Source organism: Rhinoderma darwinii, chromosome 2 (genome assembly GCF_050947455.1).
Source record: "Rhinoderma darwinii isolate aRhiDar2 chromosome 2, aRhiDar2.hap1, whole genome shotgun sequence".
Classification (NCBI taxonomy): Eukaryota; Metazoa; Chordata; class Amphibia; order Anura; family Rhinodermatidae; genus Rhinoderma; species Rhinoderma darwinii.
Window position 1 is genome coordinate 251,330,275 of NC_134688.1, and position 21,408 is coordinate 251,351,682.

General features: G+C 44.2%; 1 long non-coding RNA gene across 2 annotated transcripts; it reads left to right on the plus strand.

The window, feature by feature from the left end:
• Positions 1-1,213: 1,213 nt before the first annotated feature.
• On the plus strand, positions 1,214-15,423 carry LOC142741079 (uncharacterized). Of its 2 annotated transcripts, XR_012880995.1 has the most exons (3): positions 1,214-1,347; positions 5,980-6,050; positions 15,132-15,423. It is a non-coding gene; the product is annotated as an uncharacterized LOC142741079 (long non-coding RNA). The 2 variants fall into 2 exon arrangements; XR_012880994.1 differs by lacking the exons at positions 1,214-1,347; positions 5,980-6,050 and adding an exon at positions 8,724-8,843.
• Positions 15,424-21,408: the final 5,985 nt, after the last annotated feature.

Genomic DNA, 21,408 nt, shown 5'->3' on the forward strand with positions numbered 1-21,408 from the left:
TTTCTTCTTTTACCTGCAGCTCCGATCGTTGCTAGAATATATTACACTACCTAGGTAGTGTAATGTATTCCAACTGTCAGTGTGACGTCACAGTCACTCTGACAGTTAGTCTACGAGGACCAGCCAGAGGCTGATCCTCATAGGCTTGCATACATGGCAGACCCGGGGGCCGTTGTCTGGCCCCCGGGTGCAATCACAAGCATCAGCAGCCCCCACAATTGCATGGGGGCTGCTGATGTGCTACAAACCCTGTACATGCAGGGATCGCAATCGAGCCCCGCATGTAACGGGTTAATTGCCGAAATCAGCGGCGATGAGCCGCTGATCGGCAACTAGTGGAGTGTCAGCTGTCAGGGACAGCTGACCTCCCGGTTCCCGATGCACACTGTTGCCGACACTGTCACCGACAGTGTCATCGACAGTGTGAATCGCGAACGGCAGTGACGTCCTGTCACTCTGACAGGAAGTCTATCAGGAGGCTGATTCCGTACATGGCAGACACGGAGGCCATTACTTGGCCTCCGATCGCCATGCTAGCCATCTGCAAACCTCACGATTTATCGTGAGGTCTCCCGATGAGCTAGAAACCCCTGAATGCGGTGATTGCAATCAATCACCGCAATCAAGGGGTTAATTGCCGATATCAGCGGAAATAAGCCGCTGATCGGCATACAGTGGAGTGTCAGCTGTCAGGGACAGCTGGCCTCCCGGTTCCCGGTGCACACTGTCGCCGACAGTGTGCACCGGGAACCACTCAGTAACTGTACGTCCCTGTGCGCTAAGATACTGGCCGCATGGACGTACAGTTACGTCCTCGTGCGCCTAGGGTTTAATGTAATTGCATTTTAAAGGAAAATTTACTTTAAAGGGAACCTGTCATCAGCATTTCACCTATTAAACCAGCAATACCTGGAGGAAGTGGGTGAAAAATCATTTTTATGTAACCTATAATTATCTTCTAAGTAGGGTCTGTACCTTTAGTATTCAGTTTTTAGTGTTCCCACACCGTATGCTAGTGAGCATAAAAGAGTCAAATCTTCGTTTGAAAAGAGTAAAATCTTCGTTTGAAAAGAGTCAAATCTTCGTTTGAAAAGAGTCATCTTCATTCCTCAAGTCTTTCCAAGTTTATCCACCTCCTTACTTTTGATTGACAGCTCCTCGCCTCCCCCCAGCACACACAAAATCCTGCGCTTGTGCATCGATGCCCTGTTCTGATGTGTGCGCACAAAGGGACACCTGATTATTACCATAGAAGTGCAAAATGTTTGCAGACCGTTATTTACGGTCAGAGGAGTTTAGGAGAGAGGATAACGGCAATGAACTTTCGACAGCAGCGGCCAGTGATAGGTGAGTAGAGTTCAATAGGTGAAGTTCTGGTGACAGGTTCCCTTTATATAATCTGGTGACATGTCATTGAGGCGTGTCAGAATGTCACAATAGGCTCACGACTTGGTTCAAGTAAAGGCACTTTTACACGGGCCAATTATCGGGAAAACAAGCATTCCAGAACTATTAATAGTTTTGGAAAATAGTGTGTGTTCAGGAGAGATCATGTTGATGAAATGAGCAACTCATATTCCCTCTCAGGTATACACAACTAAATGTTCCATTTGTAACAGGTTCAATACAATACATGGCAAAGTGTTGTTCAACCTACAGAAAACAGAATTTCTCATTATTTAACAAGACTACTATCCTCGACACCTGATCTGACATCTATAGAGAAAGATAGTGAAATTATTGGCTTATTATACAAATTGTTAAGTGAATCGTTTGCTAGCGGTGTTCCACCCTGTGAACACAAAGGTCACTTTCACTGCCTGATCCTGAATGTCCTTTAGAAGCCATAAATTTGTACAGCAACTTTTTAATTTCTGTCCCATGTAGCTGCATTATTGGCCAATGGAACAAAACCAAGGGCGGAAACAGATAACTAGGGCCCCTGTGCAAAAACAGTGAATTGTCCACGCTTTCCTTGGCATACCCGCAAAGATACATAAACATACATCATTTAATATTAATAATCGCTATAAAAAATATTAATGCAATACTCTACGCCGTCTCTCACTTATCTCGCACGCTTATTGAAGTAAGGTGCCACTATGCCTCTAGTCAGTCGATGCCGAAAAGGCCTTCAAATGAGTGCATTCGAGGTTCCTGCTAGCTTTGCTAAAGCAGATTGGTCTAGGCCTATTTATAAACTAGGTGACAGCTCTCTATACCTCTCAGACGGCCCTGGTTAGATAAAATGCAATTCTTTCATATCCATTTGCTATAAGTAATGATTCATGTCAGGACTGGCCCCTTTCTCCCTTCATATATATTTTCACAATGGGAAATTTGGCCGTGGCACTTCGAAGGAATCCTGATATTTTAGGCATTTAGGTTGGGCAGGGCCATCACAACCTGGCCCTCTATGCTGATGATCTTTTACTGTTTAAAATCCTCTCCTCATATTTTTATGCCCTCTATGCTACATGAGTTTCACCGGCTCAGCAACTTTAAGGTCAGCCTGTCAAAAGCTGAAGCGTTAAATATTTCTCTGCCAGAATCCAGGTTCACACTCTACAGAGTAATTTTACGTTAAAATGGCAGGTTCAAAGTATTACCTATCTTGGTGTAATGATGGGGGTAGGGAAACGGACAAGTGAGCCCTAATCTACCCGCCACTCTGTCCCTGAGTACTTGCAATGACCCGCCCTAGGCGACGGGGTACAACTGGGCGGCGGTCCCTACGCTCAGTAAGTGCACGAGACAAACAGACAAGGGAACACAAAGCAAAGGGAAATGGGGCAGTTGCCCACGGCAACACCGTGAGCAACAAGAGTGGTGAACGAGCCGAGTCAAACCAGAAGTGCACGAGGTACAAAACGCAGAGCAGGAGAGTAGTCAGTAAGCCAGGGTCAGTATGGAGCAGGATCAAATAGTAGAAGCTGTAGCTGGGCCAGGAAACCACACGAGAAGAATCACAAGCAAAGGAGGAACAGGAAAGGCAGGTATAAATAGACAGAGGGCGGGAGCTAGCTCCGTCTGGCCAGGCTGCAATAGGCTCTCCCACTCCTAAGCCTGCCATCCTGAGTGGTGGAAGATGGAGTCAGTCTCAGAGACATAGACTCAGGTGCAGACTGATTACCTATGGGCGTATACACAGAAGTTGTGCCTGGCAGATCCTTTACACTTGGTGTCCAGATCCCTGCGCAGTTACATCTACTTTTACCCCTAAATTATCTCCCATTGCAGAGGAGGCCAATGGAGGTTCTACAGATTTAAAAGCAAGCCTCTCTCTTGGTTGGACGCATGAATGTAATAAAAATAGATATACATTTAGGTCCAGAATTATTTGGGCAGTGACACATGTTTTGGCATTTTAGCTGTTTACCAAAACATATTGAATATACAGTTATATAATCAATATGGGCTTAAAGTGCAGCCTCCCAGCTTTAATTTGAGGGTATTCACATCCTAATTTGAGGAAGGGTTTAGGAATTACAGCTCTTTATGATGTAGCTGCCTCTTTTTCAAGGGACCAAAGGTAATTGGACAATCATCTCAAAAGCTATTTAATGGGCTGCATGGGCTATTGCCTCGTTAATCCATCATCGATTAAGCAGGTAAAAGGACTGGAGTTGATTCCAGGTGTGGCATTTGCATTTGGAAGCTGTTGCTGTGAACCCACAACATGAGGTCAAAGGAGCTGTCAATGCAAGTAAAACAGACCAGCGTTAGGCTGAAAAATATGAAGAGTTCCATCAGAGAGATAGCACAAATGTTAGGGGTGGCCAAATCAACAGTTTGGTACATTCTTGAAAAAAAGAACACACTGGTGATCCTGTGAACTCCAAAAGGCCTGGACATCCACGGAAGACAACAGTGGTGGATGATCGCAGAATCCTTTCCATGGTAAAGAAAAAACACTTCACAACATCTACCCAAGTGAAGAACACTCTCCTGGAAGTAGGTGTATCAGTATCTAAGTCTAACATAAAGAGAAGACTTCATGAGAGCAACTACAGAGGGTTCACCACAAGGTGCAAACCATTAATCAGCATAAAAAATAGAAAGGCCAGATTAGACTTTGCCAAACAAAATGTAAAGAAGCCGGCCCAGTTCTGGAACAGCATTCTTTGGACAGATGAAACTAAGATCAACCTGCATCAGAATGATGGGAGGAAGAAAGTATGGAGAAGGCTTGGAATTGCTCATGATCCAAAGCACACCACATCCTCTGTAAAACATAGTGGAGGCAGAGTGATGGCATGGGCATGCATGGCTGCCAAAGGCACTGAGTCACTAGTGTTTATTGATGATGTGACTGAAGACAAAAGCAGCCGGATGAATTCTGAAGTGTTCAGGGATATACTTTCTGCTCAGATTCAGCCAAATGCAGCAAGGTTGATTGGACGTCGCTTCAGAGTACAGATGGACAATAACCCAAAACGTACTGCGAAAGCAACCCAGGAGTTTTTTTTAAGGCAAAGAAGTGGAATATTCTGCAATGGCCAAGTCCATCACCAGTTCTCAACCCGATCGAGCTGCATTTCACTTGCTTAAAGAGGCTCTGTCACCAGATTTTGCAACCCCTATCTCCTATTGCAGCAGATCGGCGCTGCAATGTAGATAAGAGTAACGTTTTGGTTTTTTTTTAAACGAGCATTTTTGGCCAAGTTATGACCATTTTTATATTTATGCAAATTAGGCTTTCTAAAGTACAACTGGGTGTGTTTAAAATAAAAGTCAAACTGGGCGTGTATTATGTGCGTACATCTGGGCGTTTTTACTTCTTTTACTAGCTGGGCATTGTGAATAGAAGTGTATGATGCTGACGAATCAGCATCATCCACTTCTCTTCGTTAACACCCAGCTTCTGGCAGTGCACAGACACAGCGTATTCTCGAGAGATCACGCTGTGACATCACTCACTTCCTGCCCCAGGTCCTGCATCGTGTCGGACGAGCGAGGACACATCGGCACCAGAGGCTACATTTGATTCTGCAGCAGCATCGGCGTTTGCAGGTAAGTCGATGTAGCTACTTACCTGCAAACGCTGATGCTGCTGCAGAATCAACTGTAGCCTCTGGTGCCGATGTGTCCTCGCTTGTCCGACACGATGCAGGACCTGGGGCAGGAAGTGAGTGACGTCACAGCGTGATCTCTCGAGAACACGCTGTGTGTCTGTGCACTGCCAGAAGCTGGGTGTTAACGAAGAGAAGTGGATGATGCTGATTCGTCAGCATCATACACTCCCATTCACAATGCCCAGCTAGTAAAAGAAGTAAAAACGCCCAGATGTACGCACATAATACACGCCCAGTTGTACTTTTACTTTAAACACGCCCAGTTGTACTTTAGAAAGCCTCATTTGCATAATTATAAAAATGGTCATAACTTGGCCAAAAATGCTTGTTTTTCTTAAAAAAAAACACGTTATTCTTATCTACATTGCAGCGCCGATCTGCTGCAATAGGAGATAGGGGTTGCAAAATCTGGTGACAGAGCCTCTTTAAGACGAAACTTAAGGCAGAAAGACCAGAAAACAAGCAACAACTGAAGACAGCTGCAGTAAAGGCCGGGCAAAGCATCACAAAGGAGGAAACCCAGCGTTTGGTGATGTCCATGGGTTCCAGACTTCAGGCCGTCATTACCTGCAAAGGATTCTCTACAAAGTATTAAAAAAAAACATTTTATTTATGGTAATGTTAATTTGTCCAATTACTTTTGAGCCCCTGAAATGAGGAGGCTGTGTAGAAAAATGATTGCAATTCCTGAACGTTTCCCAGGATATTTTTGTTCAACCCTTTGAATGAAACCTAAAAGTCTACACTTCAATTGCATCTCAGTTGTTTCACTTTAAATCCAATGTGGTGGCATGCGGAGCCCAAATCATGAAGATTGTGCCACTGTCCAAATAATTCTGGACCTAACTGTATTACCAAAATTTTTATATCTTTTTCAGACTATTTTTTTTTCAACATTTTTAAGAGCGCTGTCATCAGATTCATATGGAACACCAAGACCTAGACTTGGAAAGGCGGTACTGACAAATTCAAAAGGTAAGGTGGGTAAGTCTTCCTAACCTCAAATTATATCACGAGGCTGCAGTTCTGTCTCGTCTGTTGGATTGATCTCATAATAGGGCTAAAAAAAAAACTACAAAACTATGGGTGGAGATTGAGCATGTTCTTTCTCCTGTGGACGTATTAAAAGCCCCTTGGACTGTTTCATGGGACAGGATGTCCATCAATACTTGGTCCTTTTTGGTATCACATTGATTGACTATATGGGATTTCTTAATGGCAAAGCATAAGATCTCTATGTCTGACACTGTCTAGGATTAGGACATTGTGTGCACCATCGCACACCACATCCCTAGGCTGGACAGGGCAGGACCCAGAGCATCGTCTCCCAGAGCTAAAGAGGAGCCTGTGAATGAGGAAGGAAGTATAATTGGAATTGTCCGCTATCTATCTAATAAATTCAATAGATAGTGGCCGATTAAATAAATCTGTGGTAGTGCAGTGGTCTTGTGGGAACGAATACCCCCATCATAACTCCCCTAAATACTCCCCTGCTTTGCGCTAACTACATAGTACTAGCACTGTAAATCTACAGCACATCGCCAACTGTGTTTTAGTAAATTAATTTTGGAGTTTTTCCTAGAACTCTTGTGTTGTGCTGTTTCTCTGTTATTCCTACTGGAGATGTATGAATAAATTTATAACTGGGTGCTACCATTTGCCTTGTCACAGGGGATGGCTCGCTACACACTCTGGCACAGTCCAACATAAACCCCCAATGTATGCAACTGTATACCATATAGTTGCATACATCACCCCTAGGCTTCCATGTTAAAGAAACTTATATTGCGCGGTATACAGTACTTTGCAGGATGCTTCTGTATTAAAAGCATAGTAAAAAAAATACCTCCTGAACGTATAACAAAAGGGCACTTTTCTGGCATACGTTGGATCAATAGTGTGATGTGAACATAGCCTTATTCATACATTTCCAGGAGGTATAACAGAGGAATGGCACACTGCAGACTTATAAGAAAACATGCTTCAGAATTGTTATTTCAAAACAGACATGTCAAGATAGCCGACAGGTCCTCTTTAGAGGATTGCCCTTCCTAAATATTTGTCTTGCTTTAATCCTAACACAATACAATGGAGCCCTAAAAACAGAGTAAACAGAGTAATATCTGTCTCTGATTTACTCACTCAACCAAATATTTCTTTGGATTTCACTGTGTTGACCAGTGTGTTAACATGTATGAAAAAATATTTGTAGTGGTAGCCCATGGCATTCTCAAGCTTTCCTATAGAAAAAAAACCTGTCCTGGTTTCACTTCTGAGTATAACAAGTGTCAGCTGTCACCAGTACAGCTTTGTTAACCAGCTTTAGTTGGCTAGTTATATTGCAACACTATTATACAGTAGCTCTACCAGGTAGATTTAGCATTCATGAAAAGTGTTGGCCATATTAGTTGTCACCCAGATAGTTAGTAAAGAATGTTACAAGATTTCCCATAAAATTGGTACGTTTGTAACATTTTTATATGCTAGTTCAATTTCTTGTATATTTGCATTAAAGTATTTCAACCCTGATATGTCCTATGTAATATGTAGACTTAGATATGTTCCCACAGGTCGGATACACTGCAGATTTTTCGCAAAGGAAAATCCCCAGAGTAATATCCAAAATCCTCAGGTAAATCAGTCATAGAAATCTGCAGCAAATAGTGCATTTTTTACCGCGCATATAGCTGCGAAACGCAATGTAGCTGCAGTTTTAACTGCACCGTTACAGCGGAATCACTGTAAAAACTGCAACAAAACATAGTTTATGATTTTGAAAACAGATTTTATGCTCCTTATACCAGTTTATGGGGAGAAAACGCAGTATCTCTGCTCAGAATCCGCAGCATAAACTGAGATTCTGCGGATTATAAAGTCGCACCGCAGCTGAATTTTCTCACAAATAAGAAAATTAATTAATCTAATTAATCAGTTTAATCCGTTGCAGAAAATCCAGAGCGTATCCGGCCCATGGGAACATACCCTAAAGGATTAACAAATGTGTATGTTTTACTGATGAGCTTTTGCATCAATATAGATAAAGGGTAGAGAGAGAGAATGAATAAGGACAGCCATGGGACGAACACTGGTTTGGTTGGCAGACTGCTGCTGTAAAAATCCCATGATTTCCCCATAAACATGCACAGTTGGCTCAGCTGAGGATACATGTTCATTTCAGCAGTTTATATCCTGGCATAACTAAGTTTCCCACGTAGCGTAAACACTGCGGGATTTCCGCAACGGAATTCTGTGCGGAAATTCTCCAGCATTTACAGTAGCATCAAAGTAGATGCGATTTAGAAAATCTTTTGCCTACGCTGTGGAAAAAAACGCAGAGTAAACTTTAATAAATTGACCTATGGTGCAGAACTAAATTCCGCAGCATGTCTATTTATGTTGCGTTTTCATTGACTTTCCATTGTGGGTTTTCCCCATTGAATACAATGGGGATGCAAAACCCACAACAGAAAGCCAAGTGTAACGACTTTTGCAGTGTTACTTACCCAGAACGCACTCCTTCCTGCAGTCCGGCCTTCTGGGATGACATTGCATCCCATGTGACCGCTGCAGCCAATCACAGGCTGCAGCGGTGGTCACATGGGATGATACGTCATCCCAGGAAGTCGGCCTTGATGACATCAGAAGCTGGCCTCCTGGGATGACATTACCTCCCATGTGAACGGGATTGTGATGGGCTGCAGCGTCATCCAGGGAGGCCGGACTGGACTGCAATGGAGGGATGCATCGCCATAGCAACAGCCTACATGAGTATGAATTTTTTTTTAACTTTCCGCAGCGGTAATTCGGTCAGAAAAAAACACACCACAATGAAATGCGGTTTTCGGACTGAATGTACTGCGAGTTCCAAATCACATACGAAGCATGGTTTTTACGCAGCGTATTTGTCTCTTGAGAACCCGGCCTAAAGGTTCTGATCTAAAATCGAACAAACCTGATCCTTAATTACCCCAACATCTAACATTGGGACAGTCGAGAGGTCTCCATACACTGTTATAAACTCACCTGTTCTGGCTTTAGCGACAAGTCCTCCTCCTCCTGGCTGCCGCACTGAATCTCGTGGCGGGGTGGGTAGGCATGTCAGTTTACACATGCATACGGACATCCGGCCAATCAAACACTAAGGCGCACTAAAGAAGCTTTTAACTGGTCTCTGTCCTAGGTAGGTTGTATTTACACATTGCGGTTGAGGTGTGTTTAGAACCGCATCCAAAAACCACATGAGTTTTTATTACGACTTGATGTGTTTTTCATGGTAAAAACGCATGCAGTTTTTGGATGCAGTTTTAGCCACACCTCAACCACAATGTGTGAATACACTTCAGTAGTGGTTTATTCCCTATTTTGGCGCTGTGTGCTGTTGCCTGTGACCTGTTTTAGGCTGTCTGGCTTTGATCTGATTACCCCACGCCACTCCGTTCCGGATCTGCCTGACCTCCATTACCGACCTCGGACTACATCTGTTTTACACCAGCACCCCCAATTTATCGACCTATCCTTACCGGTACGTTTTCCTAAGACTTTCAGTTGTCACTGCATCTAGCAACCGTACCTCCAAACTATTCCCTTGTATTCTGGTTTCTGCAAGACATTATTCAGGGAACCAAACACCGGACTAGCTTAGGACACCAAAGTCCTTGGGCTAGCTTAGTACGTCAACCCAAACAGCAGTCATGGGAAGAGGGAACCTGTAGGTGAACTGTACCGTCTGGACCGGTTCTTTCTCTGGGTACTTCTCGCAGGAACCAGAACATTACATACACATTAGATTGACAGCTCAATCCTGCCATCAGGATCAGTCAACATTAATTTAGTCTGTATGGGCAGCAAAACACTCCCAGATTTTCAACGGTAATGCTACCGGATGCTGGTTGACAAATGTAATAAGTATAGTGCGGGCTTCATTCCAAGCATTACTTATATTCACTTCAGTGAACTCTAGCAAGAAGATAAAAATCAGAAGACATCAACAGAATGGAATGGCTGTCATCCAGCTGGGGATAAAATGCTAAGCTAAAGAAATAGGTTCAATATTCAAGGTATTGTTTGGGCCCAGCATATATTACATCACTTTGCAGTATAGTTTATTAGTCAATAGGGATTTGTGTTGTATATAATGTAGGTTATTAGATGAGGGATCTTGTGATATTCATCAAATGACGCCATAAAATCATTGGTTTATTCTTAGGCCTCATGCACACGACCGTGTTTTTGCGTCCGCAATTCCCCCGCAAATCCACGGGAGAATTGCGGACCCATTCATTTCTATGGGCCCATACACACTATCCGTGTTTTCACGGGTCTCCGCATGTCCGCACATCCGTGCCGCAGAAATTCCGGACATGTCCTATTATGGGCCGCAAATGCGGTGCGGACATGCCAATAGAAGTCAATAGGCCCGTGGAAATTGCGGATACACCGCCGTGTGTCATCCGCAGTTTGCGGATTTGCGGATCATGTGACCTTCTAAAGGGGGTTTGACCAAGCTTTTGGCATCCTGTTTAAAAGTCCTTTTTTTTTTTTTTTTTTTTCATCCGCATTTTTGCGGATTACATACGGATGAACTGCGGATGACATACGGATGAACTGCGGATGACATTCCACGGAACACGGTCCTGGAATTTGCGGACCAGAAAAACACCACGGTCGTGTGCATGAGGCCTTAGAGATTTCGGTTTTATGTCCTTGATTTAAGCTTTTAATCCCTGAGTTTTCCCAGCAATGTTTGACTGGTAGATATCAGTGGTGTTTGCGGAGTACCAGGGGTTAGACATGCTGAATGTGTGAGTCAGCACTGAGATTGCACAATTCCATCATAGAATAAAACGGAGCGTCCCAGGAGGGTGATACTGAGGATGTGTTATTGATTTCTAGAGTAGTGAAATTACAGCTTTTATCTACCATCAAATATGCTGTAATAATTGGATGTGTTGGGGGCAGGGCACCTACTAGAAAGCTGTTTATTTGTATAATTATAAAGGACGTTTATTATCGGAGTGCGAATATTATATACAGCATAGATTATTATGTCTGACAAAATGTGTAAAACTTTCCAGTTAGTATTCTGGCGGTTTTTTTGCCATGTTTTTGCAGAAAAAAATGCTGCGGCTAGATGTTAGCTGGAAGTCAATGCTGAAATATAAAACACGCAATAAATAGTGTTTTTTTAGGTGGAGTTTTTTTTCTTTTACTTTGCGTTTTTTTTGGCTTATTGGCAGAATTGTAGCAAGGGTTGGTTTAGCTTTTTTTTTTGCATAATTTAGTGGCGTTTTTCTACCAGGCCTCCATCAATTTGTATTCTTCTTCAAAAAAATTGCATGTGTCAATGTGTGTTGTGTATTTTTTTATGTCATTTGTGTGGTGTTTTTTTTCACAATAAATCCTGTGTTGAGGAATCTTTGTATAACATGATTTTTGAGCCATATGATTTGCAACGTGAAAAAACGCCACGTAAAAAAACGCAGGTTAAAACACTTTGCAAAAGACTCCCACAAAAAATGCTTTTAGGCTATGTTCACATGGAGTTTTTTGACGCGGAAACCGCGCCGCAATACTCATCAAAAACGGCCCTAAAATGCCTCCCATTGATTTCAATGGGAGGCGGGGGCGGTTTTCTCCCGCGAGAACGACCGCTCGTCCCCATCCATATCTCTGTCTGACAGGAGCAAGCAAGCGCCAATCAACGATGAGTGTTAGTCGGTGTAAAAGGGCCTTTAGGGTAAGGACACACACAGCGTAAAAACTGTGGAGTTTCCGTAACGGATTTCATTGCGGAAAATACGCATCGTATAACATCTGGCGAGAATCCGTTCATAAATAGAGTTGCGGGTTTTTAAATCCGCAGCATGTCAACTTAGGGTATGTTCACACGCAGTGAGCAAAAACGTCTGAAAATACGGAGCTGTTTCAAAGAGAAAACAGCTCCAGATTTTCAGAAGTTTTTTGTGCCACTCGCGATTTTCGCAGTGTTTTTACGGCCGTTTTTGGAGCTTTTTTCAATACTGTCCTGCACTAAAAAAAGCGTAAAAAAAGCAGCGAAAAACGCTCCTTCGGAACAGAACGCCGTTTTCCCATTGAAATCAATGGGCAGATGTTTGGAGGCGTTCTGCTTCCGATTTTTCACCCATTTTTTGGGCGTTTACGGCCCTAAAAACGGCCGAAAATAGGCCATGTGAACATACCCTTATGCTGCGGATTCGCTGCTCTTCTGTTGCAGGTTTTCCCCATTTAATTCAATTAGTAGGTAAAATCCACAACAAATAGGCAAATGTTGGGATTTTTGCAGCGGAAAATCCATACCTCTCAACTTTCAAGTATCGCAAAGAGGGACAACCGATGCAGAGTGTTGCAGCAATTTTTTTTACTTTTAAAACACACCTCTAACCCCGGCCCTACACACCCAGTTCAGCCCACACAGTATCATGCTTCCATAGTGCCTCCCCACAGTATAATGCCCCATAGAACCCCCACACAGTATAATGCCACTATTGCTGCACCCACACAGTATAATACCCCTTAGTGCCTCCCACACAGTATAATACCCCCATAGCTGAGCCCATACAGTATAATGCCCCCATAGATGCACCCATACAGTATAAAGCCAACATATGTCCCCATAAAGTATAATTCCTACACAGATGCCTTCATACAGTATAATGCCCACACAGATGCCTCCATACAGTATAATGCCCACACAAATTCCCCCATACAGTATAATGCCCCCATACAGTATAATGCCCCATAGTGCCACAATGCCCCATGTAGATAGTGCCACAGTGCCCACTGTAGATAGTGCCACAGTGCCCTCATAGTGCCATAGTGCCCACATCTAAAGTGCCAGTGCCCACATAGTGTTACAGTGCACATGTATATAGTGCTCTCATAATGCCACAGTGTGCCTGTAGATAGTGCCACACCCCCTTGAAGATTGCGCCACCCCTCTGTAGATAGTGCTAACCCCCCCCCCTGTAGATAGCGCTCCCTCTACAAGCGGAATCCCCAGCCTGAACATCGGCGACACTCTGGCTAGGGATTCTGCTCCAGGAGCACCCCTGACGTCACTGTCCATATATGGATAGTGATGCCAAGGGCTTCTTCAGGAGAGGAATCCCCAGCCAAAGTGTTGTCGATGCTGTGGCCTGGGACGCCAAAAGCTGCTCCAGGAGTGTAATCCCCGGCCAGAACGTTGGGTAACGCTATGGCCAGGGATTCCGCTCCTGGAGGAGCCACTGAAGTCACTGTCCATATATGGACAGTGAAATCAAGGGCTTTTCCAGGACAGGAGACCCTGGCCAGAGAGCTTGCGCTGCTCTGACCCGGGACTCCATAGTTGAATGCTGAAGAAGGAAACTGACGGGTCCTTGCTTCAGCATTGGATTGAACTGTATCTGCCTCCTGAGGAGGCAGATACAGTTGAAGCTGGGACATACCACGGGCAGCCTGGGACAGCGGGACACCGCCCGGAATCTGTCCCACTGAATCTGGGATGGTTGGGAGTTATGGAAAAGCTGCAATTCTGCTGAAAAAATTAATTGAAAAGATTCTCTTACACACGGGCGTTGTCATAGCGGCGCGTTCCTCTGTTCTGAGTGAAGCCCGACCTCCTGGGATCACGTTTCATCCTATGTGATTGCTATTAACCTTTTTTTTTTTTGTAGTACTGTTTCCAAAGTGGAGATCCTGTCTGAAAAACGGCACCACGATTTAGTGCGTTTCCTCGGCCCGAATTCCCTGTAGCTTCCAGGACGGGTACGTTGTGTACTTTTACACAGCATATCTGCCCTGTGTGTCCTTACTTTATGGCCTTGTTCACACGGCGTTGTTCGACTGCGCTATTGATTCCGTCGAAAACAGAACCCTGTCACAACGGTGACAAACGGAAACCATAAGCTAAGGTTTCCGTTTGCCTTTCCGTTGAGTAGTTCCCCCGACGGAAACCTCAGACGGAACCTCTCAACGGAAGTGCAACGCTGATGTGAACAGGCCCTATGTTGTGCAGGCTAATTAACAATGTGATTTTCTTATAATCCTATATGACATGTGGATTTTGGATGCAATTTCTCTTTACATAAATATTCTCCATGGAATGTTGTCTTTCTGATTGTTTATCAGGCCAATGTTGTTTCCATCGACAGTGAGGTGATATATAAATAGATCAGAGTTCAGAAATTAGTGTCTCCCATGTTCAGTACATAATACACACTTATACCTCACAATTTTATGTGTGACTGTCTCTAGTGTAAGCGGATTCATTTTTGGGACACTAAAATAGGAGTCATTATTGTCAACCAGTGTAATTTGAGCTTTTCACATAATGTTCATCTTGTGAAACTTTTAAAGAAAAACCTGTTTTCTGACTGCAATATTCTATACATGTTACATGTAATATAAGTTGCAGCCTAAAGAACAATGTGCTCCATATCCACAAATCTAGTAACCGTTGTACATGTTGCCATGCTATGTTCTCTCTTAAAGCACAAAGTGCCATAGACTATATTTCATATGCAGGATGGTCAGTAGGGTTACATGCATGCAAAACCCTTTGATCAGAAGTCATGTAACTACGTAATTTAAACCCCACCTATAAGTGATCTTCTAACAGGTCACATCAGAATTTTACATTGGTGGAATCCAATAAGACCCAATGGAGTATTCCCATCTTCAACATTTATGGAATAGTGACGGTATAAGTGCTAAATGTCTGATAAGTGGGGTTCCTCTTCTGGGACTCTCAACTATCAGGAGAATGGGAGTCTTTTGCTCCCCCGTTTGGCACTCAAGAGAAGAGGAGTTGAGTTGGCCATGTATTCCAGCTACACCATGTCCTACATTTCAGTGTCAGCTACACAATGCCCCCCATAACCGTACCAGCCACACAGTGTCCATCATTAGTGCCATCTATACAGTGAATCATTAGCAGTTACCTGTCTCTGCTCCAGTGCTGCACATTGCTTCTCTTCTCTCTGACATGGAAGATTCATGTGAGCAGCCACAAAAAGTATCTTCCAATACCTGCACTAATATCTATGACCATTGCAGGAAAAAAAGAACGGAGCTGCCGGAAGAAAGCAAGCCTATCTGTATCCCAATGGTTGGGAGCGGCACAGAACAGCATTGTGAACCACGTGTGACCCCCTCTTCCGCAGGTCGTGCACCCCTGACTTAGAATGTTGTGTTCGAGATTTCCAGTAGCAATGTATCTAACTTGTGTGCCTTTATTCTGGAAATTGGTGTTGGTCTATGCTCTTAAACTCTACCAATATGATCTTCTGCCATGGATCTATGACACATCACACTTCTCAATAAACTATTTTCTACACTAAATTTAAAATGTATAATACAATTATATTACAAGTAATAAGCTATTCATGTCTAATTTGTTTTTCTCAGAACACTGCAATGGCTTAAAGGGAAAGTACCATAAGTGCTTGTGATTTTAAATTTGTGCCTAGTGTGCTCTGCCCAACATGCCCTGAAATAAACTTCACACTACAATAAATCACTCAAATGAAAAACTCTATTAAGGCCTCGTTCACATCTGTGTTGGAGGCTCCGTTAGTGACCTCCTTCACAGATCTGGCCGAGATTACCAGCATGCTACGCTATTGTCTCTGGTAAAATCAGGGACACCCTGATGGAAAGCCGAGGGAACCCATTAAAGTCAAGGTGTCCCGTCGGCCGCTGGCGGTGTCCGTTGTGCAACGGAATCGTTGCTTCCGTTATTCCCTTGTTCTGCTCCTCTGATGGAGCAGAGCTACGGAACACACCGACGCAGGTGTGAACGAAGCCTAAGGCCCTGTTCAGTCGACAGGGATTGTCGGCCGTGTGACGGTAGTTTTATTAACGTGTATGGGGCTATTCACACGGCCGTTCTTTCAAAGGATCGTGAGAACGGCCCGGGAAAGAATAGGACATGTCCTATTTTTGCTCATTTTCCCGGATCCCTCAATAGACTCAAGTCTATTTTTTCAAGGCCGATTTGACAACCGGTCGTCTGAATAAAGCCTAATACTTACCTGATACTGATTGCATTAAAAATAACAACTAAAGCCAATGTTTAGACTTAAAAAATGACACATTAAATTGAAACAGTGTGTAAACAAAACGGCAAAACATGAAAATGCTATTCATACCTCCATCATCCCCAGCCCCTTTATCCCTTTTCTGTCAATGGATGTTTATTGCCTTCACGGTTGTAAGATCTAAGAGGGTCACAGAGGTGGGCACCAACCTGCGGCTCTGCAGTTGTTGTGACACTACACTTCCCAGCATACCCAAACAGCCCGTGCCTATTAAGATATAGCGGGAGCTGTCGTTTCACAAAACTGGCCTATGCTAACTTCACTATTTGGAGGATACTTGCTGTTCTTTGTGTCTCCAGCCATGTAGCCAATGGATGTTAGTCATGAAAACTGCAGGTTGGGCACAAATGCTGGTAAGTAGGTAAGCTCAATAGGGGTGAGGAGCCATGAGCATTATTTGTGTTGAAGAAATAGGGGAGGAAACCTCCAGCTCACCAGTTATGTGCGTCTCCTGACTCTCTGCTCGGATTCCCGCTACGGCTGGCGGTATATAATAGAAAAAACAAGGGAAGTAATCCAGCGCTGAGTCCAGTTGTAAGTTTAAAAAGGAAGCGTTGTTCCCATCTTTATTGAAGTAATATTAAAAATCGTAGGGAGACGCAGTCCCAGAAAAATTGTGAGTAGGCAGTATGCCCCAGCCTACGCGTTTCGAGCAGCTCCTGTGCTCTTAATCATGGCAAAGAAGTATTTTTTTTTTCCATTATTTGTGTTATCAAAAGAAGTCGTTGTGCCATCTAATATGTCTTAATTTAGTAGCAGGGGAGAGTAAATGTCCCATACTGGATTCAATAAACTGGAGATATCGGCATCATGTTCATCTGTTTATGGAAAGGGAGAGGCTGTGTTGTAATATTTGGATTATGTAATGATTTGTTGATAATACAAGACTGTGGTAACAGTCAGTATCTCCTTGTGTCTTTGTCAAGGATCTTCCGGTCCCTTTTTTTATGACGTCACATACATTGTAGATGTATTGGCACACACTGAGATTGATCTGATAAGAGAAGGACACTCACCATCCTTCCAACCCTAGGCAAACATTTCTTTCTGCATTGGGCAGTTTTACACGTGGCACAGAGGTGAACTCCTCTATATCCGGTAGAATGGGAATAAGTATTGTATAATTTCTCAATGTGTTCTGTTTGTACATAACAGTGATAAAAACACCTAACAGGAATCAGGATATCACACTAAGTCTAGTACATGTGTGCGCTACATGGCCCAGAGAAGTTCTTTATATCAGTGCACCCCTGCCTTATTGCAACAAGATTACAGGACGCACCCAGACTGCGGGCCTCCTGCCAGATACAGTTATATTTATCCTGTGAGATCACTCATCATTAACCCCCCACCTCCTCTGGAGAGGAAAATAGCTTTGGGAGAGACTAGAATAGAGATATATCAATGTCTGAAAATGTTTAGGTACACTAAACAGTAAATCAAATGTATGGCCCAAAAAAACCCTTCCCCCAGACATTACTACTCCAATGTCTCTGATTGATCTCTGGGCAATAAGTAACCACTTGCCTTGCCAGATCGCTGCTTAGTGTGAGGCTTTCTCCTCCTATTTCCCTTTAGACCTTGATCTTTGCAGTCAATATTTAACTCGCAGTGCTGTTTGTGCCAGTGTTGTGATAAAAAAAGACTGTGCTATCTCTCATATAAGCATTGCAAATTTATAGCAGTATGTGCATGGCATATTATTTGCTTTGGGTATTAATATAGAATATGTAATATGTTGGAGAACTGAGCTTTAAAGGCACAAAAAGTGAGTCTGTTAACATTTTTGAAAAAGGAATGCATAGCCATAAAATCCTACATTTTTTACCACCCCCTACATTACGACACAGACAGGTTAGGACAGGTACCGAATGTTTTGGACAATTTTTCCCTCCAGCTTTTGCTTTATGTCCAAGCCACCAGAGTGCCCTCGAAGTGATTCTTCCCCAAAATCAGTCTTCAACTTGAGTCAGCAGACGGTCAGTACACCTGCTTTACTGCAGCTGACAAATGGACGCATGTGTACGTGGAGGGGAAATATGGAGTGCACACACCTTCCAGCAATTTCATTCCTTGTAACGTGTCTGTGCAGAGAACAATCCCTGCTTGCTCTGGGCCACTATTTGATAACAGGGTTGAGTGGAAATATGGAAATTAATCTGCATAGTATCACATACTGTACTTGTTCCTAACAGGGAGGCTTACTAGTGTTCTGTCAGAAAGTACAACAATTTATAATAAACAAAATATCTGCCCTAAAAGCTTTTATCTAGAAGTGTGACCTCCTAAACAGTGTTACAATCATGCCCTTGGAAATCACTTCTAGTCTATTCACTGTTTTCACTGTATTCTGACAATGACCTGTGTTCATCTATTTTATAACAAGGGTAAAGCCACCCACGAACCATGGATGCAAATTTATTAGTCATTCTACGCCTCTTAAAAAATATGTTGCATCTTACTCTAGCAGAGCAGAAGGCTCAAACTGGCGTATAAAACGCCAGTCTTAGAAAATCTTCCCCTATATGTTTTAGACAGCTTTTGGGCCAACAAAAAAATGTGTGTACTTAATTAGATGGCATAAAGAAGAAATGTGTGTCTTACATGTTTAGCTAAGTTGTGCCACAACTGTCATGCCATGTGGACTATTTTTTATAAATTTGGCATAATTGGCACCAAAATGATGTTTCTAATGTTTTGAGTTACAAAGGAAAAGCAAGTTGGCTTCAAAAGAGTTCACAAATACTGCACTATACGCAGGGCCGGCTTTAGGATAGATGGTGCTATTTATCTTTCGGCACCCCACCCCATCATAAAAAAAATGCCCCCTAAAAAAGTATAATGCCCCCCACAGTATAATGCCCGTGCCCCCACACAGTATAATGCCCCTTTAGTGTCCCCCACAGTATAATGCCCATTTAGTGCCCCCATTCAGTATAATGCCCCCATAGCTGCCTCATACAGTATAATAATAATATTTAATAATATATTATAACCCCTTCAAGGACGCAGTATTTTGTCCTCTAATTGTGTCCATACAGTATTATGCCCCCAAAGTGCACCTACACACAGCCCCCCTTGTAGAGAGTGCCCCCTGTAGATTGTGCCATACATCCTCCCTGTGGATGTGACATAATCCCCCACCTCCCCCTTGTAGACAGTGCCATAATCCCCCACCTCTTCCTTGTAGACAATGCCATAATCGCCCACCTCACCCTTGTAGACAGTACCATACAGACCCCACCTCCCCCTTGTAGACAGTACCATACAGCCCCCCACCTCCCCCTTGTAGGCCGTGCCATACAGCTCCCCCCCACCGCCCCTTGTAGACAGTGCCATACAGCCCCACACCTCCCCCTTGTAGACTGTGCCATACAGCCACCCACCGCCCCCTTGTAGACTGTACCATACAGCCCCACACCTCCCCCTTGTAGACTGTGCCATACAGCCCCCACCTCCTCCTTGTAAACAGTGCAGTACAGCCCCCCACCTTCTCCTTGTAAACAGTGCCGTGCAGCCCCCAACCTGCCTCTTGTACACAGTAGAAAGAATTCAGCAGCACATCACAGTCCCAGAGAGCATTCACAGGGAGCATTTAAATAGGAAAAACTAAATTCTCAATCGGTGCAGGCAGTGTCAAGTTGTAGCCTCTCCAACTCCAAAGCAGACACGTTATTCAGGTATCAAAAAGAGGTGTCTTTATTTATAAGAGGTGTCTTTATTTCACCATATTATGGTGAAATAAAGACACCTCTTTTTGATACCTGGATAACTTTTTTCCTCCGGTTTTTCTACCTTCTTGTGTAACGGCAGGGGGTAGGGAGACGGACAAGTGAGCCCTAATCTACCCGCCACTCTGTCCCTGCCTACTTGCAACGACCCGCCCTAGGCGACGGGGTACAACTGGGCGGCGGTCCCTGCGCTCAGTAAGTGCACGACAAACACGACAAACATACAAGGAACACAAGCAAGGAAAAGGGGCCGTTGCCCACGGCAACACCGTGAGCAACCAGAGTGGTGAACGAGCCGAGTCAAGCCAGGAGTGTGCGAGGTACAAAACGAAAAGCAGAAGAGTAGTCGGTAAGCCAGGGTCGGTATGGAGCAGGATCAAAAATAGCAGGAGCTGTAGCTGGGCCAGGAACCACAAGGAAGGAAACAAAAGCAATAACAAGCACCGAGGGACAGGAAGTGCAGGCTTAAATAGACCGAGGGCGGGAGCTAGCTGAGTCTGGCCAGGTTACGATAGGCTCTCCCACTCCTAAGCCTGCCAGCCTGAATGGTGGAAGCAGGAGTCAGTCTCAGGGATGTATTCTCAGGTGCTGACTGATTAGTTCTGGGAGTTAACCCCGCAGTGCCTGGCAGATCCTTTACAGTACCCCCCCTTTTATGAGGGGCCACCGGACCCTTTCTAAGTGGACCTGGCTTACTGGGGAAACGCAGGTGGAACCTCCTGACCAATACCCCAGCGTGAACATCCCGGGCGGGTACCCAAGTCCTCTCCTCGGGCCCGTATCCTCTCCAATGGACCAGGTACTGGAGGGAGCCTTGGACCATCTTGCTGTCCACAATCCTGGCCACCTCGAATTCCACCCCCTCCGGGGTGAGGATGGGAACAGGAGGTCTCCTCGAGGGAGCCAAGGACGGGGAGCAGCGTTTGAGGAGGGAGGCATGAAACACGTCGTGTATCCGAAAAGACGGGGGTAACTCCAGCCGGAAGGAGACAGGATTGAGGACCTCAATGACCTTATACGGCCCAATAAACCGGGGAGCAAACTTCTTGGACGGAACCTTGAGACGCAAGTTCCTAGACGACAACCACACCAGATCCCCGACCATAAACAGGGAGTTAGCAGAACGTTTTTTATCAGCCTGAGTTTTTTGTACGCTCTGGGACACCTCTAGGTTTTTCTGAACCTGGGCCCAGACTGTGCACAGTTCCCGATGAACGACCTCTACCTCAGGATTGTTGGAACTACCAGGTGAAACGGAGGAGAACCGTGGATTAAACCCAAAATTACAAAAAAAAGGAGAGACCCCAGACGAGTTACTGACCCGGTTATTAAGGGAAAATTCGGCGAGGGGAATGAAAGAGACCCAATCAAATTGACAGTCAGAGACAAAACACCTTAAGTATTGTTCTAGAGACTGATTAGTCCTCTCCGTTTGGCCATTGGTTTCAGGATGGAAGGCAGAGGAGAAGGACAGATCAATCCCCAACTTCATACAGAAGGCTC